Source organism: Enoplosus armatus, chromosome 8 (genome assembly GCF_043641665.1).
Source record: "Enoplosus armatus isolate fEnoArm2 chromosome 8, fEnoArm2.hap1, whole genome shotgun sequence".
Classification (NCBI taxonomy): Eukaryota; Metazoa; Chordata; class Actinopteri; order Centrarchiformes; family Enoplosidae; genus Enoplosus; species Enoplosus armatus.
The window spans coordinates 9,963,822-9,989,072 of NC_092187.1; the positions used below are offsets into that span (position 1 = coordinate 9,963,822).

The 25,251-nt window shown below is 41.3% G+C and overlaps 1 protein-coding gene across 1 annotated transcript in view; it reads right to left on the reverse strand.

The window, feature by feature from the left end:
• The window catches only part of LOC139289310 (TOX high mobility group box family member 2-like), a 71,879-nt gene that overhangs the window by 45,822 nt on the left and 806 nt on the right, over positions 1-25,251 (reverse strand). The gene's annotated exons all lie outside the window — the stretch shown is intronic.

Here is a 25,251-nt window from a genome sequence, read left to right on the forward strand (position 1 = left end):
TCAGGTGGTTGGACCAACTGACATCATCATCCCTAGAGTCACGCTGCTAGGAGGGCTAAAATGTTGACACTTCCACACGTGTCAGCCTCATACCAAACACTACACAACTGTACACAACTGTTGACTTGTTAAGGACAAACAGCTCTTGCACTCAGACCGCAGACCACAGGGCTAAACACATCATGCTATTATAGTGCACACAGTACTGTGAATAACCAATCAGACCTTCAGATGCTCCTATTTCTTCGTTGTCACGTGGTGGTGCGTGGTTGCATAAGATCTTAAATAAAACCTCAGTGGCCTTTAAGTTGCATCACCAGAAAACCAACATGTAAAAGTGACAATTTTTAAACAGATAAGAGTTCATCTGAGCTGGAGCATGCACAGACAGAAATAAAAAGACATAAACAAAGAGATAAACAAAAACAGTAAGCAGTGCGGTTCAGAGGGAAGGTTTAGAAAACCTTTCCACTGACAAAAACTTAGTCGAATGCAAATTAATGTAAACAAATGACATTTGCATGATCCTATCTGAGGTTAAATAAACATGCAGGTGCACTCAACACTGACATGAGGCATATTTATTAGTTTGCCAATGAGACATCCCAAGACTGCTGGTATTTAAGTTATGTATAACATGATACATATACACATAATAGAATATAGCTCCATACTGGCCTGCTGCACGACGGGTTGACAGCTCCATCACACCTTCCACACCCCTGCTTGAGAGACCGGACGCTACCACGTAGGCTACAAGCTTTCAAAACTGGAGTTAAGATTTTTTATTTTTTATTTTAATAAAATGTCAATGCAAGGTATTCTGCTGTAATAGCTAATGTGCCTTAATTACCTCAAATAAAACAATTAAAAAAATGTAAAAAGCACGAGGGGAAAAAAACATCCTTCATGAAATAAAAGAACATTACCAAAAGCAGAGATAGAATTGATAATGGTGCAGCAAAACACTTTTACAGAGCTTGAAAACAATAGAAGATGGATGGTTAGTCATTAGCGCCCATTGTGAATCTTTCCAGTGAGTAATTTGTGGGAAGGCTTGTGCATTTTTAATATTCTTAAACTGAAGAGCCCTAAGAACACAAACTCCATAAAATAACAGGCATTTCACCTTAGCACTATCCAAGCCTCTCAATTATTTACCACTAATGAATTGCCTCGGGCAATATTCTTCCTAAGTACAATATCAACCATCCCAGAGAGGCTGAATCAGCTCGCTCAAATACTTAAATACATTTACTCAATTATGCTTACTGTCCCTAATATGAAAGAGACAAGGATGTACAAGCTTTCCTCTCCTACTGTTTCATATACTCCGATCCAGCCTTGATATTTCAAGAAAATGCTCACATGCCCAACAACTCATATAATGATTAATTGATGAAACATTTTCATGGAAAAAGCAATGACAAGGTTCTTGACTTCTCCTCTGTTTTTGCATCTGCGGTGTGGGAGGATAAAATGAAAGGATGTTTGCTGTTGTTGTGGTGTCTAGCCTCAGTAACATACTGCACTGCAGGCCAGTTGCCAGGCTGCATCCACCAGGCTTTGCACTTTGCAGCCCAACGTGCCACCTAGAATATCTTGTTGTTGCCACATGGCTGATGAGCCTTCAGGAGCCTGAGGGGGCCTGAGAGCAGAGTGTGTGGCATCACACCACCAGCTCCCAAGACAGGTAAACCAACAGGTTGGAAATGGATGAAAATAGGCAGGAAGAGTATAGTATGGCAAAAAAAACACATAATTGTGTGAGTAATGAAGCCATCAAACACAAACAGTGTTTGTGCAACCCCCCAGTTGACTATATATTTCAAAAACAAAGTATCTGCAGTGTAGGAAACTGTAGAATAACCTTAAGTATATGAAGCCATCACCTAAGTGAATGTAAATAGATTCTACCATCTGTTAGCTTCATCTATAGGGGACAACTTCATACCGGGGGAAAAGGGCGTATCTATGTGCTCGTGTGCTTTAGTGTGGCAACTGTGCTTAAGCCACTGCTTATATTATGCTGTTATTCATCCACATACCCAGAGAAGCTCTTGTTCTCTGTACTTTGTTAAGACACATTGAGATATTTCACATGAGAAATATAAGACATCACATGTGACAACAATTTCACAAAAAGGCATATGTGGTTTTTTGGACATTTTTACATGCAAAATATCATATTCCACATGTAGAAACATGACAAACCAGTGTTTTGTTTTGTTTTTCAAGAGTTGGTTGAAACTGTTGAGTTGATTTTCACATACGTTATTGTTCAGACATACTATAAACTGCAGATAAGATACAGATAAGTGTTGGCACATACAAGTGCTGTAGTTCTGCTACTCTGTGCCTCTTTTTTGGGGGTTTTACATCCAGTGTGCTTGCGCATGTGCAAGTGTTTATAAATGCGCATATTTTATATCTGCAGTCCACTCAAAGTAGCAAACTGAGCATTGGGCTCTATTTTCTCGATCGACATTGTTATCACCATTCAGTCAGAAAGATTTCACAACCGTGATCCTTCCACTGCACAACAGCGGTTCAGGCTTGACTAGCTTTAGTCAATTCCATGGTATCCGGATGTAATCATCAGTCTTTGGCTGTAACTACACCAGAGAGACATTTAAGTGCAAAGGATCCCGTTCCTAGACAGCTGGTGGTTGTAAATTCCTATCAGGGAATAAAAAAACATTGAGGGAGGGAGAGAGTTTGAAAGAAAACATATACTATTTTCATTTCAACTGCTTTAGGGATTAAGGCTCGGGGCTCTAGAAAAAACTGCATTAAAATAATCCACCATTTGCATGTTTTATCTCACAAAGGAGGCTCACATAGACACACATGCACACCAACCCCCACTCTACCTCCCTCCCTCCACCCTGCTTTTCCTTCTTCCCCTCCCCCGTTCTGGGTGAACACACACACACACACACACACACACACACACACACACAAGCTCATACGCACGTCACACATGTACACACTGTCATCATTAAACACACACACACACACACACACACATCGAGATCAACCTGCTGCCATCTGCTCTACGCGCTCTGTACAATCCTCGCAGAATACATTATTCACTACAATACATCACATCACATTCCCTCAATGTCATAGCCTTGTGCTGGAGAGGAGTGAGAGAGAGAGAACGGAGGAGAGTGGAGAGCAAAACAGCTATTGTACTCTGAAGAGAGAGAGAGAGAGAGAGAAACAGAGAGGGCCTGTTACATGGTACAGTGGGAGAGAAAATTAAAGACAGTTTGATTTGGCTTTTAGGTGAAACAAGGTTGTCAGCGAAACTCGTTCCAGTTACAGCTACCAGGCTAGATTAAAAATCCAGACAAGGAGGTTAGTGTATGAAAGTGAAGGATAAGAGGAGCTGAGAAAGTGAGAGAAAGAAACAGAGAGAGATGTGATTGACAGCAGAATATAAAGTGTAACTTCTTGTCATACAGCAAGGTATACGTTTGTGCACGTTACCTGACCTAACCTGTCTGAGGCACTCAGCTGCACCATATGTTCATAAAGAAAAGTCAATCTTTAAAAATGGGTCGCAAATATATAGTTTCTTTTTTTTTTAAAGATGCTCTTATCAATATTTCAAATGAACAATGGATCAAAATAATTTGAAGCGATCGCTCATAGGGACAAACCCACAGAGAATCTATGGAGCATTTTAGCGTCTTTCAGCTCACTTTACTGTTTTGGTTCACGCTCACCAGCGTTGTTTTCTCCACAGCATGCAACTGTTTTCAACAACAAAATGATCTGATGAACCCACTGTGAGCTACCTGCCCAGGACCAACAACAACAGACAGACAAAGTTAGCAACTAGCTGGTGAACATAGTGGAGCATTTAGCAGCGAACAAGCCACACGTTTCTCTCAGGAGTTGGTTGCAATCAACACAGAGCTGAAAGGAGAGTGAATATTGGATTTACATTTGCCAGGTGGACAGAATCAGGACTCCAAATGAATGTTTATGTTGATCCATGTCTGCTGGATGTGTAAATAGGCAACTGTTTGTTAGAAAGTTTGCCAATGCTGGGTTTACAGCTTGTTTGCATTTTGTTATGCTGCCCCCATGTTAACAAAAATCATTACTCAAACAGGAGTAAAGTACATTTTTCAGCTTTAATTAATTAAAGATTAACACCATTTGGTGTGCTGGTTAGTAATTAAAGCACCAAGGCTTGTTTATGTATTTTCATTAGTTTTTAGACATCAATGGAGGGCTATGGCACAGAGGAATAAGCGATGTCAGGCTTTGGCTACAGGCAATACTTTTAGTCTGATACATTCATGTTTGGTTTTGGTCTTTTCATAATAAAAAGAATATAATACAACTCCAGCCTTATCCTTCAGGTGTTATCACTTGTTAATATACTATATCACTGCTCTTTTAATGCATCGTTGTATGTGTTCTTTTCTTTGCTCTGTTTATGTATATGCTTTGCTGAATTGAATTCAAATGAGAGAAATACAAAAACAATGTTTACATGTTTAACTCTGTCCCTGTTATTTATTGTCTGCAAAGCATGAACATATGTGTGTGTATGTCTCCATAGTGCGTTGGCAGAGCAGAGAGAGGGAACAGCTGGCAGGCCCACACTCGACTACGTATTGACCTGCTTTGCATTCACCTGTTATTCAGCCGAACCTAATGTTTCCACTTGGCTCTGCTGCAGCTGAGCTGCAATTAACCTCGCTGTGAGAGCAAGGCAAGCAAGTCTTAAGTAATTTGTCAAAGTAGCTTGTCGAACTTAGCTAAATGTCATTCTACCTTACCCTGTAAAATTAATAGTTTTTAACTTACATGCTCATACTTTTAAAAAAAGGAGAAAGTTTTGCCCAAAGAAGGACTTCGAACCCTTCTCACATTTACAGTACTTCCAAATTCAGCCTACAGTCGATACATCGCTCACAAACTATTTTTTTGCACTCTTAAGGTTTCGACGGGGTGCAGGTGATCTCCTGACTGCAGATAATTAGCCTCTGAAAATGTCATTTTCCTGTATAAACACACCGTTTGAATGGGAGAAAGCGTTGCTGTGTCAGACGCTTCCCTTCTCTTCACTCCTCCTCTTTGCCTCCCCTCGTTTTTTTCCCACCCTCCACCCCCCACCCCCTCCACCCCCCCTTTCCCTCCCTCCTCTTTTCGCAGATGCTCTCTCGGCTCTTGTCTGTGTTTGGGCTGCGACTGTGAGGGGTCACCGCCTGCCTTGTTCTCACACGTGGAGCACTGAGCGTGTGTGTGTGCGTGAAAGAGAGAGACAGCACACACTTGTCTGTGGATGATTATGGGAATGACTGTGTGTGTGTGTGTGTGTGTGTGTGTGTGTGTGTGTGTGTGCAAGACCGACAAAAAAAGGTGTCTAAGTGTGTGAATTTATCCCAATGTCTGTGCAGTTGAGCCTGAGTGCCTTTCCCACTGTGTGTGTTTCAAAGTGTTTGAGAGTGTATCTTTGTCTGCGTGTGTGTGCGTGTGTGTGTGTGTGTGTGTGTGTGTGTGTGTGTGTGTGCCTTGCTAGCTCAGTGCCAGGTCTCTCTAATGAGTCTGTCAGGCACTGTTAGCGACGGCGTGCTCCCCTGGCTCAGCGCACTCCTACAGACACACTGTGATTAGCCGGGCCAACGGCACGCCACCGGGCCAGATTAAACACTCACCACGCCGCCAGGGAACACACACACACACACACACACACACACTCAGCACAGCAGACATTAGAGCAAGCATTACACTCACTCGCACTAGCGCCACACACACACATAGACGTACTTAGACACACACCCTTCATCATCATCGTGGCTATTAGCCTGCTCTGATACAGTAACACGTACTTGCCCTCCAGAGCCAGGTGTTGACGATGCCGAAATTGAAAATTAATGCGAAATACAAACATAATACCAGCCATCTACGGCACTGGCAAAAAAAAAAAAAAAATGCTGATATTTCATTAATCTGTCCGCCTTTATTGAATTCCTGTCTGCCCCTAATCTTGAACATCACTCAGAATTAAGGCCAGCCCTTCTGGCTCCAACAGCTTTCAACATCTTCATTAAAGCGACATGATTCACTAATTACAGGTAATTACCCTTTAATGAGGGGCCCAGATGAATGAGCAGATATGTAGAGGAGGGGCAGGCCTGAGGACAAGTCGTTTTTCATTCCTCAAGGGCCAAGAGCGGACTCTGACTGGGTGTTACAGCTTGACCGTGAGCTGAGACATGTTGGTCTTGTTCGAAAAAGCTGGCTTGACCATCTCTTACACATTTTTACTGAATATGGGTTATTATTGTGAGCACTTCTCAGATTGTTCCATTTGAATAATTTGTACTGCCCACAAAAGTTAAAGGATAGGTTCACAATTTTGAAGTCTTAGTCAGGTGCCCATATGAATATTAAAACAGACATTGTTCATGCTGGCTATCGAAAGCTCCCTTCCCAAAGTTTCTCTGAAGCTAACATGAGGATTCAGCAATCTGAGTTAGTCAAATCAAGAGGTTATCTTCCAGGTACAGCCCTTTCTTTTGTACAAAATTCCCTCTTCGTGTTTCCTTGTTGAGCTGCAGTGGAAGGACAGTAACAAAAAGACACAACTCACATGCTTCATAGTAGCTTCACTTTTGAATACATTTTTGCACAGGACGAGGATTGTGGATTTTGTCTCCCGTCACTTACACTGGGAGCACATTAGGAAAGGATCTCTTAATGGCCAATTTTAAAACATCTTTGGGTTCAAGTCACGTCCAGTGTCCACCCCTGTAGCACTCTGCTGAGGGAGCTTATAGTGTTTAACACAAGAATTACCATGATCCTAACCTGTAATTGACCTGGGTCGGAAAAGCTGTGAAGAACCTCACACTAACAACAAAAGTGGGTTTTTCCTGGCTCAAGATTGTGAGAGAACATTACTGTCACAGTTAAGAAGTGAGATTTGTAACACAGCTAAGGTGGTAATGGGTTAAAGTTTCTAACTGTGAAGGTGTAGGAGGTGCAGACTGTAAACTCAAAAGACAGGGGTGTTCATTGTACCTTTGTTGTCTCTCTCTCTCTCTCAGAAAACGAACAAGCGAAAATGAGATTGATCTAACAACTTACCGACATTAAAGAGAGAAGTTTCTTATCTTGGACCTGCAGAAGAAAGTCCCTACCAGAAGACACCAATGTGCACCAATTTTCCCCTCTTTCTGATTCTTCTCCTCCCCCTCTCTCGCTGTCTCTCGTGCCAAGTAGCCTATTTTTACCCCTCCGTGTGGCATCTCAGGGTTTTCCTTGTCACCACCACGTTTCCTGCCATCGGTGTGTAGGTACGGTTGAACGGTGCAGTTACTGAAAAGGCCCTGACACTGTCTGTCTAACTGTCTCTGTCTCTCAGATGTGGTCACAGATCTCTGTCTTCATATCTAAGGGAGTGTAGCCTTGTATCTTTTTTTTTCTTACAGTTCATGAATTAAAACATAATTTCCTCTATATAGCACGTCAGATGCATTAACATACTAAAACAGAAACATTGGGCCAAAGTAAAGAAATGTTATTTTCTTCCATTTGTTTGCCTTTAATCCAGGCCCCTGGGATTAGGATATTTACAGAAATAACCCTTTGTTGACAATACACTAATCCAATAACCACGCTAAAGTTCATTCAATTTGTGCCCCGACAGTGACCCTCTATCCTCCAACCCTTACTACCCTCCTCCTCTAAAGCGTATTTATCATTATGCCATATGCCTCGACACAACACTGCGTCTTTTCTCTCGCTGAAATGTGCAGAATGTGATATACTGCGCTGTGTGGCACAATTGAGTAATTGTGTTTTGTCCCTAGAGGGAAAGTATGAGCTGGAAGATGAGAAATATCGTGCAGGATGTATGCTTTCCAGCCTCATAAGACGATCCAGTTGTGAGTGAAGGGCAGCTCGTGGAGATATAAATGAGCAACTTGATTTCTAGGATGTAACTGTGTTGCCTGACCTCTATTACAGCAGGCTTTGGTGGCTTTCTTAGCCTTTCAATGTCATGCCGTATCATATTTTTTGCAGCACTTTACTACAATACACTTTAATAACCACTCTCTCTTTCTGCAGGGCAAAACAGTATATTAGGCCTATATATTTCAAACTATCCAAAATCAGTTCCAGATGTAAGTGAGTGAGTAAAATTCTTTTTATGGAAGACAAATATACATTGAGACTTAAAATGATAAACAATGAAATGCCAACAGACTGCATGAAGTTAACTGTCCTCTTTGTACTGCACCTCTCCTCTAGCGTGACGCACAGTGCCTCTTTTGTTCTGCCACTCATTGCTTATGTTACTGTAGAGCACTAATGCACACAGATCGATAGCATACTTTCCATTTCAACACATTGAGCTGATGTGCGGACACGCAGTTGGAATTGATCCTGTCCTGTCAACACAAAGTTTTAGGTCTGTATGTCTTTTTTTCCCGCTGCAAAATAAATTGGTCTTCAAATGAAAAGCTTTTTCTTTCACAATCTCAAACCCCTCTGTAGCTCAAGATCTCTGTATTGCACGTTGAATAACTGCATTGCTGATGATGATGTAAGGCAAGGTGGGTGGGAGGCATAGACACAACACATCAAGCTCAAAACAGAACATCTGGCCCATTCACATGAATCAAATTTAAAAACATTCTGTCACTTCCAAATGCCTTCTCTTGCACATTGTAAGAAAAAACATCATACAGTCTCAAATAAAACTATTCTGAAAAAGCTGTAAAGTCATAACAGCCATAAGACATGTTAATACACCAATAAAAATGATCAGTCTGAAATGTAAAGAAATGGGAAAAAAAACAAACAAAACGAAGCATGTCGCCTGTCAGTCTAGAACAAACAAACCCAGAAAAATCAATTTCCTCCCCCACAGGATGTCCACCGCATGCTAGCAAGGTTTTTACGACCACGGCTGAAAGGTGCAAAAACACAGAGCGTGTTTCAAGTAAGCAAAACTATCAATCTGCACTTTTAACGAGCTCACAGTACAAGGTGCACACGGTCTGAATGTAGTCTGAAACCTTTACTGGCATGAAGGCTGAAAACAGGAACTGGCTGGTCTCACTCAAACAGGTCATTGTGTGCAGTATACTGCATGACTGTATGAAAAAAGATGACAGATTTAAGGGACACTTGGACAATTCTTTTTATTTTAATCTTGCAGCAAGATCTATAGTTTTGTTTCTGCAAACAATTTAATTTAGCAGAAATGTTCTCTTTTCCATGCAGTGTGGCAGATTTCTGTGTCAAAGGCAGAAACACCTTCCTGGAGTTCAACTGAAAAATGTCAAAGCATGTCGAGTACGTTCACCACTTGCTGCAGGCTGTACAGCATGTCATTACACCTTAGACAATTAAATCTGTCTGTTAAGACCTCTGATCCTCCATCTACATGGCAGTTTGAATATGAAAAACAACACCAGGAAAAATCTGACTGTTTTTTCCCCCCCATCTATAACTCATGTAGTGGTCTTCTAAAATCATACACTGTAGGAGGAAACTCTTAAAAATTTGTGAAGCTCTCAGCCCACACAATACAGTAGGTGCTTCTGAGACCAAGATAAAATGTTTTGAGTGATAACAATAAAACAGCTCCTCTTGGTTCGATGAACCAAACCATCAGCTTCTGAAAGGCAGAGATGTGGAGAGAAACAGAGAGCGGGAGAGAGCACTAATCTCATTACCTTCTCTTCCTGGCATGAGAGAATATTCATTTCTCAGTGGCAACCGGCAGGAGGGTGACGACGGAATAAAACATTCAATCGCACATCCCACCATTTCATTTTCCATGTAATTAAATCAGTTAAATGTTACAAAAACATGTAAACTCCGTCAATGACTTTGAGCCATTTGCATTTTTAATCAGGCCAGATTAATTCTAATAAGCGAGCTGGGCTAAGGCGATGACAGAGCAGGCCTATTGTGTGTCTGTCACACTCATTTAATTCTGTCATTATGTCCCATATCCTATTATGATAATTGGCTTTTTATTCTCAATCAACAACCAGCCAAGGCTATTAAGTAATAATCTCCGACTAGAGCACTTTTAACCTTAAACACGTTAGAAGTTTGCCACCTTAAGAACAACAACCGGCTGATAAAAGAAGAGGGAAAAATGCAAAAACAACCCAGCCAGGGCTCATTCAACCTAGCTACTTGCTCCTAATGAAAAATGACTGTCAAGAAGCTGCATGTTGACACTTGGCATAGGGTGTAAGGCAAACACATTAGACGGAGGAAATGGGTATCACCATTTTCCCCCTGCAAGGTAACTAAGCAGAGAAGACAAATGTGTCTGATGTGTTCAGCCATTTCCTCTGCTCCCTCTCCGGGGAGTCACTCGAAATCTCTGAAGAAACCGGCCCTGCTGTTTAATTGAAAGACACTGCAGCAAACAAATAGGGGAAGTGCTAACAGATTACAATCAACATGGCATTTGTGATTTTAAAAGCTCGGCAGGCTGGTTTACTCTCTCATGGTGCTTGCCAGCACAACATGTTTATGTTTGAGCAGTCAGCTAGGCTAAGCAGCTAGTATAGAAAGTTTAATATAAGTAGATTGAACTTTTTCAATTAATAACAGTGAGCTTTATATTAAGTAACCCATCTCATCTCTTCCTTGAACCTCAAGGAACTACTTTTCATCACTACTTTTCATCACTGCAGGTCCGGGTCGTTCCTTAGCTCCACCTAGTGAAGTTTAAACTAGCCAAACATCATGTCAACCTCCGAGAAATGTTTATATAAATAAAACTCAATTTTGCACATCTATTCCTGGACTGTTTATCCAGCGTCATGATATAATTAATTCCATTATCATGTACGTGTCACGCCTTGCCAAAGAAGGTAAAAACATTTTCCTACATCCTAATGCTTCCTTGCACAGCAGCAGCAAACACCAATTGTACCTCCAGATTGCGGCCTCAGCAGCGTTACCAAAGAGGAGCAGTCACATGCAGTGTGTGGTGTTACTGCAAAGACGTAGCAGAGAGTGCCAACCAGTCACACATGTGGTCAGGGACATTTTCAACCCAGTCACAATACTGCAGCAGTTAAGTTGTGTGGCATTTCTTAGAAGTAGTCAAACAGAAAATGTACTTTTGCTGGACAACAATGACTGATCTGATGTAATGTTAATGGTTTCTCACAAGAGAACAAAGAAGTGAGCAGTGAATACTGGAAAAACTCCCACTAGCTTTTAAAGATCTCTTTTAGTGTGAATAAGATTCCCAAAAATAATTGCTGCATTATCAAAGTTCACTCTAACTTAAGTAGCAAAGTCAATCTAAAGCGATCAAACACTGAAGCTATAAAGTAAACTCAATCTTTGTATGATCCAAAATGAGTTCAATCACATTTTTTAACACTCATAAATAATAGACATCTGTCAGGCTGGACTGAGCACCAAACACATTTCTTTTTATCAAGGGTAGATATAATCTAAATGTATGTAAATATAATCACACAGAAATAACACTGTTACATTATCATTTTTTCATTAACATCAGTAGTTTTTCTATATTGATTTTTCTTTTTACATTGAAGTGAGATATTGCTGTGCTCTGTTAATCTTACTAAGTTTAACTAACAGGCCTGTCTGACTAAACAAGAAGTCCTTACACAGCATTCTCATACAACATAAAACTTTTTATATTTATCTGTGACATTGTCAGTCCTGTTGTCAGAAGCCAGCATAATAATGGGAAAAAAATGTCATCCATTCAACAGCTCAAAATGTACTGTAAACAATGCCAGGAAAGCGGTGGGGGCTGGGAGGGCTTTGTTTTAACAGAAGCCACCCTGATGCAATTGACGGTTGGACCTTTAATGTTTTGCAGTTTCTTACTGGCTGCTCTCCTCTCAACAAAATGCTTGTGCAGTCATCTCACTCATATTCTTTACTCTAAAATTAGCTGTGGAGTGCAGCAAGCTGTCAGTGCTGATTCAGTTGGACAAGTACAGCTCGAATGTATTAATTTTCTCATACAGGAGAAAAGTGCTTTTCCAGGTTTCAGTACCCCCCACTTTGCCTATATCCCTGTGCATTAGTGTCCTTTTGAGAAGCCACTTTTTTTTTCTTTTTTTTTTACCAGAAGAGATGTTAGAGAGATTTTCCCCCGTCCCAAAAGACACATACAAAAAAGCAAAGTAAGTGTGGCCTCTCAAAACGGTCCAATAACGTGTTCTGCTTTGTCAAACAGAGAAAGCCACAGTTTCTCAACTCTCACTCGCTAATGTTATGAGTAAGTCAGATGTCTATTCTCAGAGCTCAGTCGTTTCACACTCCCACAAGCAATTTCACTTTTAGTGCTCTAAAGACAAGATTTAATAAACCTTTTCATTTCACAGTCAGACCTTATGAAAGTGCCGTATGGCCTCACAATTTACATTTTACTCACTATTTATCTGTAAAGAGGACTTAATAAGTTCCCCCTCGAGTACACACAAGGTGAGCGTTACTATGGGGACGCAGAGTGCTCCTCTGTGCTCCGTGGCACCGAGGCCTGTTCCATTGTGGCGAGAGACAACAGCTGTCTTTACCTTTGGCAGGCAAACAGGCTCATTAAGGGCGGCCATGTTTGTTTTTGTGCCCGATACCTAGCCCTAAGCAAACACTGCCATATCTCCACTCCACAGCCCTTGCAGTCTCAACATTTCCTTCCCTATTGTGGAGGGAGGCCCTGGCACGTTGAGCCGCTGCTGTACGTTTTTTTTTTGTTGTTTTTTTTCCCGCGAGCTCCGGCCGAGCAGCCAATGGCTCTCGAAGAATGCGTGCTTAATTGAGAAATTTAGTTGAGGATTGAGCTGATGAAATGCTGAAATGCAGCTAGCACACTGCTGAGATGCTATGAATATTGTGTATGTGTTATATACATAATGTGTGTCATTATACTGCCTGATATCACATCTTGTGGTATGTCACAAGAAAGCCTTCTTTGTTTGTTGTGCCGTAGACGCGATAAAGGCGTCATTATTTGGTCTGCTCACAGCTAACAGTAAAATCTGCAGTGAAAGGTTTCATTCGCATATTTTTCTCCCCTCTCAGCACTGTCTGCGGCTTGAGTGACAAGGCAGGTTGAATTCATAACGCTTTGACAAAAATTCCATTTATGAGGGAAAATGGCATTGAATGTCATTCCATTACTGCAGACGGCAAACATGGGAACACTTTAACCCAGAAGGCATTCACATTAACTTGTACAAAATAGCAGAAAGACTATTTTTTGGCTTTCCTATAATATATGTACAGTGCTAGAGTATTTTCAGCAGAAGCATTTCAAGAGTAGCCTTCCAAAATATACTCACTTATTTGATTTCATCCCTTTTCACCATTTGTCAAGCCCAAAGTCACAATGCATTGTGAAATGAGTTCTTAATGTGGAGTAATGAGGCTGTCATGGCAAAGCAGTCTCTGCTTGTTTGAATTTGACTCATGTCGTAGATTCAATTAAATCAGCTGAAGTCAAGCTGGCCCCAGGCCAGATCGGTAATGGGTGACCTCATTCAAACAATGCCTTGACATATTGAAACAATAAGAGGAAGGGCCTTGAGTCAGTTGCAAAAGCAAACTCCACTCAAACGCGATAAGGTAGAAAAATTACAGTGAAGTCACTAAAGTGTTTGAAAGATTCATGGAGTCATGCGTCTTCAGGGATGCTCATGTTTTACTTTTTTTTCATTTTTTATCTTTCTGGTGCATTGGACAATCTCACTGCTGTGTGTGTGTGTGTGTGTCTGTCTGTCTGTCTGTCTGTCTGTCTGTGTGTGTGCTGTCATTAAAACCACAGACCTAATGGAGTGCAATAATAACAAATACAAACATGGCAAAGGCAATCTTTTACAGTAAATAAAAGATAAACGCAGCTATTGTCAATGCACTAAACCACATATGCTCAGTGAACTTTGACGCCCACTTCCTTTGCCTGCAGTAATTGAAAGCGAAATGGCTCGAGCTTCACAGATAAGACTACCTTACAGATTTTAAACACAGCTGGCCCGTTTCTTCCTTTGGAGGTTTACTTGTCCTCAGAAGTCTAAACTGATTTATTTGGATGTTGAAATGCCTGGAATCTAAATCATGACACAAACACTCCCAAGGCTATGTAAACAACCTTTCCAGTTCCAGTCTACAACCACGCTTTCTGAGCAATAACCTGAGTGCCAAGGGCAAAAACACTTCTCACTTTCGGAGGGGGTGTCCACTGTCACACAGTTATTAGGAGAAAAGGGCATATTCGGACTGTCCTGTCAATGCACAGTCAATTATGTTACTTATTTTAAGGCACATTTGCCATTTATTATGTGTAAATTTACAGTTTGGAAAGACGGAGACATCCTGAGTGCTTTGTAGAATAAACAGACGAGGTAACGAAATCAAAACGGAACATCTTGCTTTACTCACTCTTGTTTCTCTATTCACCAGGGCAATAGCAGTTACAGTAAACAGATAAAAGAGCACACACACACACACACACACACACACACACACACACACACAGTAACTGCATCTCATTAAGCAGCATTCCCTCTGGCCCTTATTCCATTAGAAATTAAAACTCGGGACAATTAGTGGCAAATTGGTCTCAGCTCAAGGCTCCGAGATGACTTAATTACAGGCTCCTCTGAAAACTGTGCAATGGTACTGTGCTGGAGCACACAGTGAATACCTGGAGTAAGGGTCAGCCTCAACAAAGTTCAACAGATGAAGAATTAATGAAGTCATCACAAAGACAGAAATGGTCTAATAAAGTGCTGTCTGTAAGGAGGTGTATGTGATAACAGAAATGTTTTTTACTTTTGGTTTTCAGATGTAACTTACAGTACTGAGGCATTTTAAATTACACACAAACTGTTAGTGCAACCCTGCTGGTCTGTGATCATTCCTACCAAAGGATACCAAACGGGATGGGGGAGGCTAAAGGTCAAATGTCGTTGAGTTCAGATTTCTCTGAACAGAGCGCTCATTTCCTTGTTTAGGAGGCTGTTTGGTACTTCACCCTTTAAGTTTCAGTTTGTCACTTCCTTCAGATGGAGAGGTGTACACACCTGATAAGAATTTTATCTGTGCAAATATTCCAAATGGCATCTCTACGTGTCAGCTGACAATAAAGGGGCATTTTTACATGAAACCTTAAGTAGTGCAACTTCAGTTTAGCAGTCACACCTAAATCAAGTATCCTTGTCTCACTACAGTATGGTTCCATGGTCAGAGTAAGCACAGAAAGCATGGTATTTTATCAAAATCCTGAAGGAACATGGATAACGAACTTATTTTTTATCTGCTTCATCACATTGCTTATGACAAGGACACAAAGCACATTTTTCTGTAATTGAACCAACTCTAGTTTATGTAACGACTGACCGTTCTGCCCTTCAAGCTAGAGAGAGAGAGAGAGACAGAAAGAGCGATTTGATCGGTACATGCTCTTGCTCTCGTCACGTGACACCATGTCCCATTATACGTGATGTTGTCATAGGAGGAGAGGAAATGAAATGCCTTGAAGCTGTATGGGAAGGTTGGACGGTGGGGGATTCAGACGTGTAAAAGAGAGTGAGTGTATATGACCCTGCGTGTGTGTGGAGGTCCTGCAGGATTCAAAATTAGTATAAAAGTCAATCTTGAGCTGTAATTGGGCAACTTGAGATTTATTTGTTGTCATCTCCATCCAATCATAGAATCTATGAGCCCAAAACGACGTCTAGTCTTTGTGGATACATTTGTATCAAGGTTTTATCAATGTGAGAAAATGACTGACAGAACAAAAATGATCAAATATTTCTACATAATTCCACGACTGTGCAGTCCCGGGACTGTGAGACTGGCAACTAAAACTGGAATGATATGTGGACTATTGCAATATTAGCCAGAATACAGGAGGGTATCCAGAAGCTAGAAATTACACTCGTTCCAGAAGCCAATGTTCATCCGACAACCTGGGTGAGATCTGTAGCACTGGGTTTTAAAACTCTGTTGAACTTGAAGGCATATTGAAATTGAGCATGATGTGTATGGTAATGAGAGGATTTCACAGTGAGTGACACCACTGATTGACATCCGTTGCAGCCAATCAAACCAGCAGAAACAGTAAACGATACAGTAGCCGATACAGGCTTAGGTTTGGCCTCATGAGTCTGGAGTCCAATTTATCTCCTGCTCAACAACTTCACTGCTGTTTTCTTGCTTAGTTTTTTGTTCCTGCGGTTCCATGACCACAAAAAAACCCATCAATGCAGACTGAGATAAATAGCAACTGGTAGCCCTTAGCTACCTCAACTCTTAAAAGCCTTCTAGTTCAGTCAATAATCACCAAGCTACTTGAACACTTTGAATATCGCTCAGTTTTGCATTTTGATACATTTTTATGCAAATGTAATGCCTGATGGTATATGAGCTGTCTGAAAGCTTGTTTCCTACATGGCAGCAATATGAACAGATACCCTGATGAAATATTATGCCTTTATCTCCTCTGTGTCTGAATAAATAATCGTTCATAAGACCTCCTCTGGTGGCTGCAAAGAGGTTGAGGAGGTTAATGAGTTCAATTGCACACTGTGAGTGTGGATAACCGCACATCACAGAAGTACTGTTTATTATTTGCGGCTGGTGTCTATGACAATACCGTTATCATGCTTCTTCATAACAATTACATTCAAAACAGTTTACTAATAATTTTCCTTCAGTGACTCATACATCGCATACTGTAGGATGAGGTTTTATGGGTTTTCACTAAGATAGAGAGGAGATAACTGTTTCTATATGGTTGGTTTTATTATTGCTTTCATGCCTTCTGTTATGTAAAAAGGGGATTTTTAGCTCAAACCACCAGGCGTGTCAAAGATTCAGGGGGAAACACTGCACACATTCAACACTGAGTTTAAACTGTAACTCACCGAGCATCAGCTGCGTCCCACCATAAACTCAAGAAATTGCACCTGTACAGTTTCTTGAGTTTACGATGGGAGGCAGCTGATGCTTTTGCTCTAAAACAGTACCAGATTGCATCATTATTTTCCACCTGATATGTAGACAGTTTAATGGAGTTGCTGTCATATTCCGGGTAATGCCAGTAATTATATAACTGCGTGTATGTAAACATGGCTACTGTTTTACACGTGGTGATAGCAGAATCGAGATACAGAGAAAGGGAAATGTATCTCTGTCTTTCAGTAATGGAAAAAAATAGGGGACAATGAGCGATGAAAGACGCTGTTGTTTTTTTTTTTCAACAAGTCACCGTGTCAGTTGAGAATTTCCTTTGTGTGTGCCTCTGTGTTCGGGGGATGTTGCATGAATGGGCAGTCAGCATTTAGGGTTCAAAAGAAAACAGCAGCCTGAGCTCCTGTCTGTGTGAAAACCAAGGCTACGGTGCTCTGTATCAAGTGCCATTGTTTTGGTAATAGTAAACCTGGGGCACTTGCCAGGAGGCATTAGTCATTCATCTAACAAGTTCCACAAAGCAAACCACAAAGTGCTCCACCGTCGACTTCCTCTTATTGAATTTTGGGCACATAAGCACATTTCCAAGTACTTTACAGCGAGGTATAAACTTTCTGATGACTAGCTACCTGAAGTATGGCTGCCATGTTTGTTTATTTGTGCATTTCCCCGACAGGAAGCCAGCTCATTTGGAAGCATGTAGGTTGTTTTTTTTGTGAGTGAGGGAGAGAATGAAGAGAGAGAAGAAGGGAGGTGGCGGGTGAAAGGCGGATAGGAGGGGATTAGGGTGGAGTGCAATTTTTCAGCAGGCCAGGCATACGACATGATCTCTAATTACCCACAAAGCACTGTGTAACCCGAGCCACAGATTAGGCTGCATTATCAGGCTTAATAAAACATGACCATCTCTCAGTTTCACTCCCTCTCCCTGCCCTGCTGCCACAAACATTTGTTCCTGGTTGTGACATTGCAGATGCCTTTGCTCAGTAAGTACTGTACTGTACCTGTTGCAACAGGTACAGTACAGTACAAACTAGGGCTACAACAGTTCGACTTTAGCGATCAACAGAACTATTTTGAAAGTTGATTAATTATTTAAATAATTTTTTCAAGCAAAAAAAAACTGCTTCCAGCTTCTCATTTGTGAGGATTTGCTGCTTTTCTGTGTTTTATGTGATAGTGAACTGAGTAGCATTGTGTTCTGGACTGTTTATTGGCCAAAACAAGACATATGAAGATGTCATCTTGGGGTTTTTGGAAATTATGTGATGGACATTTTTCACAATTTATAGAAAAATATATAAATATAATAATGCAGCCCTGGTACAAACAAGTCCAGACAAGGCACTTTCATTCTCTGGGGAACAACATTAGGATTGAAGGGTTGGTCCACCCAATTAAAACAGACAGTTTTGGTTTTAAGTGAGTTAAACTGGAATTTTGTTTGTGGTGCACCCACCAGTTAAAATCTCTTTAAGGAAACAATGTCCACATACTCTTTAGACCTCTGGATTATAGGATGATTGGAATTACCTCCTTCCAAAGAAATAGTCCCTATGAAAACAACTGTGTGTTCTGTGGATCTTGTAGAGCGTAACAGAGACACCGTTTCTGAAAAGACATGCTATGTAATTCTTTAAATGTAAAACAAATTTCCACACACCTCCATTGTGTTGCAGCAAAAATCTCAGAGATGGCTTTCTTGAAGACCTGAGTAAAGGGCTGCATACATGCGCACGCACCTTTGCACACATGCACAGGCCGGTGCAGAGCAGGAGATACACACTAAGTGCAGTGGTGGAAAGTAACTAAGTGTATGTTCTGATACACCAATTTGTCTTAAGTTTTTTTGTGACATGTTGTGGAGTTTCTTTCAGCCTCCAGCTATTATTTCAATTTGGTGGAAATCAGGATTTGTGAAGTATGTGACAAGGCACCCAACCGAGCAAGGTGTCACAAGCCAAAAAGATAAGGAACCACTGGTTTATTACATAAAAATGCATTGCATTTTATAAACTTATAAGTTTCGCTGTCAGATAAAGGAAATTGAAGTAAAGTACAAGTACCAGAAAATTGTACTTAGGTACAGCATTTAAATGTACTTAGTTAAATTCCACCGCCGTATATGATATGTCAATATAACACCGACAGGGGCTATTCTGCTGCATAATCTGTACTTTTACTTTTGAAACTTTTGAAACATTACAGTACATTTTGCTGCTAATACTGCTCTACTTTTAAGTCAAATTTCACCTGTTACAGAGTGGTTCTACAGTGTGGTACTGCTACTTTTACTTAATTAAAGGATCTGAATACTTCCACCACTGCTAAGGTACCAGCAACGCACACAAAAGCATGCATACACACACGTATGCACACACATACACATATACTTGCTTGGTTCACGTGGTTGGTGCCAGTAAGTGCTGCTTTAGGCTATGGTTTTCACTACTGTCTACTGTGTTATTAACAATTCTATAAAAAGATCTGCTCAAGTTTCCCTTTTCTGTGTGTTAACAACCCTACCGAGCTGCTATGAGGTTGTTGAAGCCTAGTTAAGAGAAAGGCAAGAATCCTCGATAGCATAACACCATTGACCATATGTCATAATTTCCAAAATCTTACTTTTCTTTCCTCTGTTTATTTTTCTTAGCGACATCACTCATCAGCATGGCTCGTGGCCAGCTTGAGACTAAATAGGTCGACAACACAAAGAGAGGGCCTCTTTCTCTCCCTTTCCCTCCCTTTTCTCAACCCACAAGTCTCAGCTAACCTCTCAACCTCCATTTTTTCTAGAACAACATCTATCTCTATTCTTTTCTCTATCCATAACTATACAGCAACTTTTCCATTTCTCCCTTTTGAGGCGATTCCCATGTCTTAAACCAAAGATAATAGCATTGCAAGAACTAAAACCATGGTATTACCACTGTACTTTCTGTCTCACTTCCCTCTCTGCCCATTGTAAACGATCATGGAGCTCATCATTAGCTCTCAAAGAGGAAGAATGAGCCACAGTTTGATTACCTCGGTGGCTCTGTGGGCTCCCGCAGTCTCTGCTGACTGAATTGGACGCAGACGATTACAGCCTTGCACAGGCAATTATATCTGCCTGCTAAATATGTCACACATAATAAACACATGCTCCTGACAGATGAGGGACAAGGCGAGACAGTCACAGCTGGGGAAAGAGGAAAGAGAGCAAATTCAGGTTCATATGGATTTATCAACCCTGTGTTCCTCAAGTGTAAACCTCTCGCAGTCCAAATCAATGCCTGTCAGTGAATTAATGAAAGACACCAGCGCTCAGGTCAGAAGTCAAAGACCTGCTAGTGAATGGCAAGCTAAAAAAGATATTCTGATTGATAATTTATCTCCCAAAAGAATGAGATTGATCAACACAGACGAGGCACAGTCTGTTGACAAAATGCTCTGTGTTCATGCTTCTCACTCTGGGAGCTCTCACTCTCATTGTACTTTCTATGTGCTGTTTCTGTGTCAGTCTGGGCCTTGGACCATTAATTGAACTTTCATATGGGTACTGTCCCTTCAGGCCGCAGCACAAACACGGCACTGACACCAGGCCGATAATATTTGTAAAGGATATTCAGCGAAAACAAGGGAGGGAAAGAGCCTTAAATCCCTGGCAAGGAGCTTATACCATGGCCCATGGTGTTTGCACAGGACATACCTCAGGAAGCTGAGACAACTGGGAATGTTTGTCCAGCTTCCAGCCTCTTCCATGCATATATACATACATACTGTCCATACAGCACTGTGCATACATACAGTACATATGTACACACATACATTGATACATATACTAGTTGATACTAGTAGACTAGGCCTACAGTAGGCATGCTGTACATATATGCGAAGGCTGTGACTAATGATTATTTCATTGCTGATTAAACTGTTGATTGTTTTATCAATGGATTGGGTAGTCACAAAATAGCACAAATGTCCACCACAATGTCCAAGAGACAGACAGACAGACAGGCAGGCAGACAGACAGACAGACAGATAGATAATTTGCACATCCATTTCGGCACTGTCATGCATTTGTTCCTTCTGAGTGTTTGCTGCCATTAACAAACACAATCAACATTTAACTAAACACCCAGGGGCCGACTCTGCAGCAGGTGCTGGCACTGTTTCTTTTGCTTTCTTCTTCTGCAGTAAGAACAAGATTGCCATCGCCCTGCCCCATGGGAAGGCCCAGACTGACTAATGTAGTGCACACTACAGTGGGGCGGCTGGTCTTAATTACGGTAACAGACGCTGAGGGGGAACGCACTGGTACCCACCAACGAGCAAGTAGCTTAGCACTGCCAGGGCCAATAATTAGCACGTGGGTAGCTCCCCCCATCACCACTACCACACACACACACACACACACACACACACAAACACAGAGACATTCATACTGTCACTCTCATAACGTGCATCATTTAAAGGCCAAACAAAGAGACACAGGGCATCTAAATGACAAAAAAGGCTATTCATGATCCCGTAGGTGGTATTACAGCGTCACGTGTCTCATTTCCTTCCATCAATATTTATGTCTGTCTACATTTATCAGAACTAATCTCAGAAAAAAAAAAAAACAAAACAAAGTCACAAAAAAAACCAGATGTAGAGACCTTGTGGTTGGTTGGGAAAAGAGCTTTTCACACAGTCATCTAGGTAAAAAAATATATATACAAGGCAAGCAATCTCTGTGCCATATGCAGGGTCTGTGACTCAGCCAATGTCAGAGCCAATTCCAGTTTTATTGAAATGATTTCGAATGGTTGGAATCCCTATTAAAAATCTCCTCCGTGTGTCGGGGGGGGCGCAGGGAGAATATGATTTAGTGGCTGTTTTTTGCTCTGCCCCTACTCGCTGTGTGTCACCGGCCCTTACTGTGGTATGCATGGCCTTCCTCTGCACGGGGCTATGAAAGCAATTGTGATTGTGATTCCGTAGTCAGCAAAACGCTTGAATGGCCCCGAGTTAGCATGCGCAGGCACACATACACACACACACACACACACACACACACACACACACACACACACACACACACACACACAGTGTCCCCATACTGGGCCACTGATTACTTCAACCCATTTGCCTCTCACTCATCCTTTGATTCTCCCTTTCTGCCTCTCTGTCACATACCACAGAGTTTGTCATTAGCTAATAGCGACAACACCAACCACTCAACGTGAACATACACCGCAGCCTGCATTACAGGGACTGGTTAATTTGTCAGCCATGTTTAAGTACTCAAGGTATTAAAAATAATCCTTGTGCCCAAACTTACAATAAATAATGTCTGTGTTTATTCAAGAGCTTGTTTCACTTGAGGATGATCAGTTGATGGAAACTGACTGAACATGTTAACGCAAAGTAATCAAACCCTAGCACAGCACACACAAGGCAGTCCTGTAATAAAAAAAATAAATAAAACCAAGATAAGGCATTCAAATGGAGCGCATCATTCCCCAGCTTATCTGAGGCAGAGGAGACCACCAACTAACAAAGCCAGCTCCTCAGTCATGCCCTATCTAAGCAGATATCAGTTGTTGGGAGGATATATGAGCTGGGTGGGGCCTGGACGTATAAACACAGGGCCTGCTCTCTCTCTCTCTGTACTCTAGTGCTATACTGTAGGCAGCAATTCACCTCGGCAGCAGCAGTGCTGTTTGATTAAGGTATTCAAATAAAGGCGCAGACACTGTGTTCCCATTTCCCAGAGCAAACTAAAAGTGCCTGACAAACGAGTAGCCACAGTACAATTACAGCTGTACATGTGGTATAAGATGCATCTTTACACTTTTAGTGCGTAAATTAGTGCAGTATTTGCACAATATATATGAGTAATATATGTACCCATACAGCCTGCAGCCTGTAACGCAGCAGGCAGCATTGAAACATGGCTCAGTTTAATATCGCCATCAGAACACAAAGCTCTTATAACGGTATTGTTCTGTGTAATTTCTCTTCGGCTGCGAGAGAGCACCACAGTAATAAAAGACACGCACACTCACAGTGAAATAAAGTGAGTATTGGAAGTATTGAAGTAGACATCTTCAGGGTTATTTATGGGTCTTTCTGAATCATCTCAATCTGCACTTGAAGTCCTGTCTCTGTTCATTTTATGCATCTCTTTCTTTGCGTTTTCCACCTTTTTTTCCTGTTTAGCCGTCCTGAACTTCTTAGCGAATACAGTCTTCGCACAAACTTGATTTGGCTAGCAAAAGGATTTGTGTTATAAAAGGACGCAGAAAGTAAACGGAAATGATTCACTAGGCAGCCGGTGATCACAGTGATCACCTGCACGTTGAACGAGGTTGAAGAAAGAACACATGCAGCAGCGTGCACGCACATGAACTATGAATGAATGAAACGAGCTGCGGCTCCAAATGAGCAGCGTGACAAAGGCTGAAAGCATGACGGCAGCACACGTGTTCCCTGGAAGTCACATAAACTTGCTAATTACTCAAACTAGGCCTGTGTCCGCAAAAAACGGGTTTGCACATAAACAGACTATAAAGCTAAAATACCACCACATGCTCATTTTATCCAATTAAGCTTGTGTGTGACTCAGATTAACACTGTTTACTTCACAGCGATAAAAGGAGCAAAGTTTTCTCAGGCTGGAAATTGCTTCTTTTTTTTTTGTTAGACAGGGATACTGGAGCAGCCAGAAAGGAGTAATAGTGCTAAATCTCAATATGGTTGCCAAATTGCAACCATCTTACCAAAACCTTCCTTTCATTTAAATTATTTGACTCTTTTCCAATAATATCATCTCAAAAGAATATTCTCAAGCTGAGCTAGAAGCCAACAAATCCACCAACAAATCCAGCCAGAAAACCCAAAATATCCACATGAAATATGCAAAGTAAGCCCATAAAACCAATTGACCTTAATGCTATGATTAGCCTTTTGCCTCCACGCTGCTTCAGAAAGAGACCCGGGCAGAATTTGAAATTGGCCAACCAAGGGCTGTCAGAGACGATTAGCAGCAGGGAGATCTGATCCGCAGATACAGTACCTACATAACAAATCAGATGTCTCTTTAATGCCCGCTGCCACGTCTGACAAGCGTTTGAGGAGAGGAACTTGACCTCGTGCACTGTGTTAACAGGACACCTAATGATCCCCCGCTGATCCCGGCCTCATTTGCATCGCTAGTGAAGGTAGTTAGTGTTACACATGTGATGAAAGCAAATTATACCTCTCCCTGTAGATTGACTCCCTCAAGCAAAGGGAGTGGGGAGATTTCAATAATTCAACGTGAACACTCGTAATTTTGAGGGGCGCCACACTTTTGTTTCAGCGACAGCAGTTGGTGTCACTTTCTCCCTCGTGAAAGCACTTTATATGATCTAATATCTGGTGGCTTTGTTTCCAGGATTCATGCAGCGTGTGGATATCAGCATATTCTTGGGATTATCCACATGGAGGATGATCCTAATTCACTTGACCTACAAAAAAGATAGCCTGTGTAGAGGAGACAGTTATATGAGCCCATTTGTGTGTCACAGGTGTAAACCTGCCTTATCAGTAAATGTTTTATAGAGACCTCATTTCATCTGCGATCGAATGTTGGTCGCTAAATAAAACTGTGTCCTGATAGTGTTTTTTCTTTATCTATCTTTCGCACTCGAACAAGCTTTGTGCTACCAAACCTGAGCAAAGATTACTGTGTTACTTTTTTTTTAAGACCTAAATTTGGGAGTTGATCTTTTCAGTTGATTACTGGATTGTTCCGTTCAGTTACAGAGATTTTCCATTGCCCACACAGTAACAGACAAACATCCCCAACTGTGTTTTGCATCATTCCCCTCATCTTTATCTGAGAGGGCAAGCCAAAGCACTCCAAAACCATCTTCATCTCATAAGCACTTCATCTACAGCAGCAGGTCAACATCCACAGCCTGTTGATTTGTGATATTCCAACTACGGTAAGTGACAACAACAACAAAGTCTAATTCTGTGATCGCAGGTGGCTCTGGTGCTGATAACACTAGTGGAAGCTGTAAAACTGTTAATTAAACAGTTTGATATAGTTTTTCTAGTATTTCCACAGGGCATACATTGTGTTTGTGGTCCTCATTAGTACTTTTGCTGAGAGCTTATCTCACTTTGTGGTGTTTTTATCTCCCATGGCAGGCTTTCAATTTAATACAGCTAAGGATCTTTAGTGTTGCCCCATCCTTTCGGTTATTTTATAACAGGATTACTATACATTGGTTATTCGTTGCAAGGGATGATGTGGTTTTTTTGTGG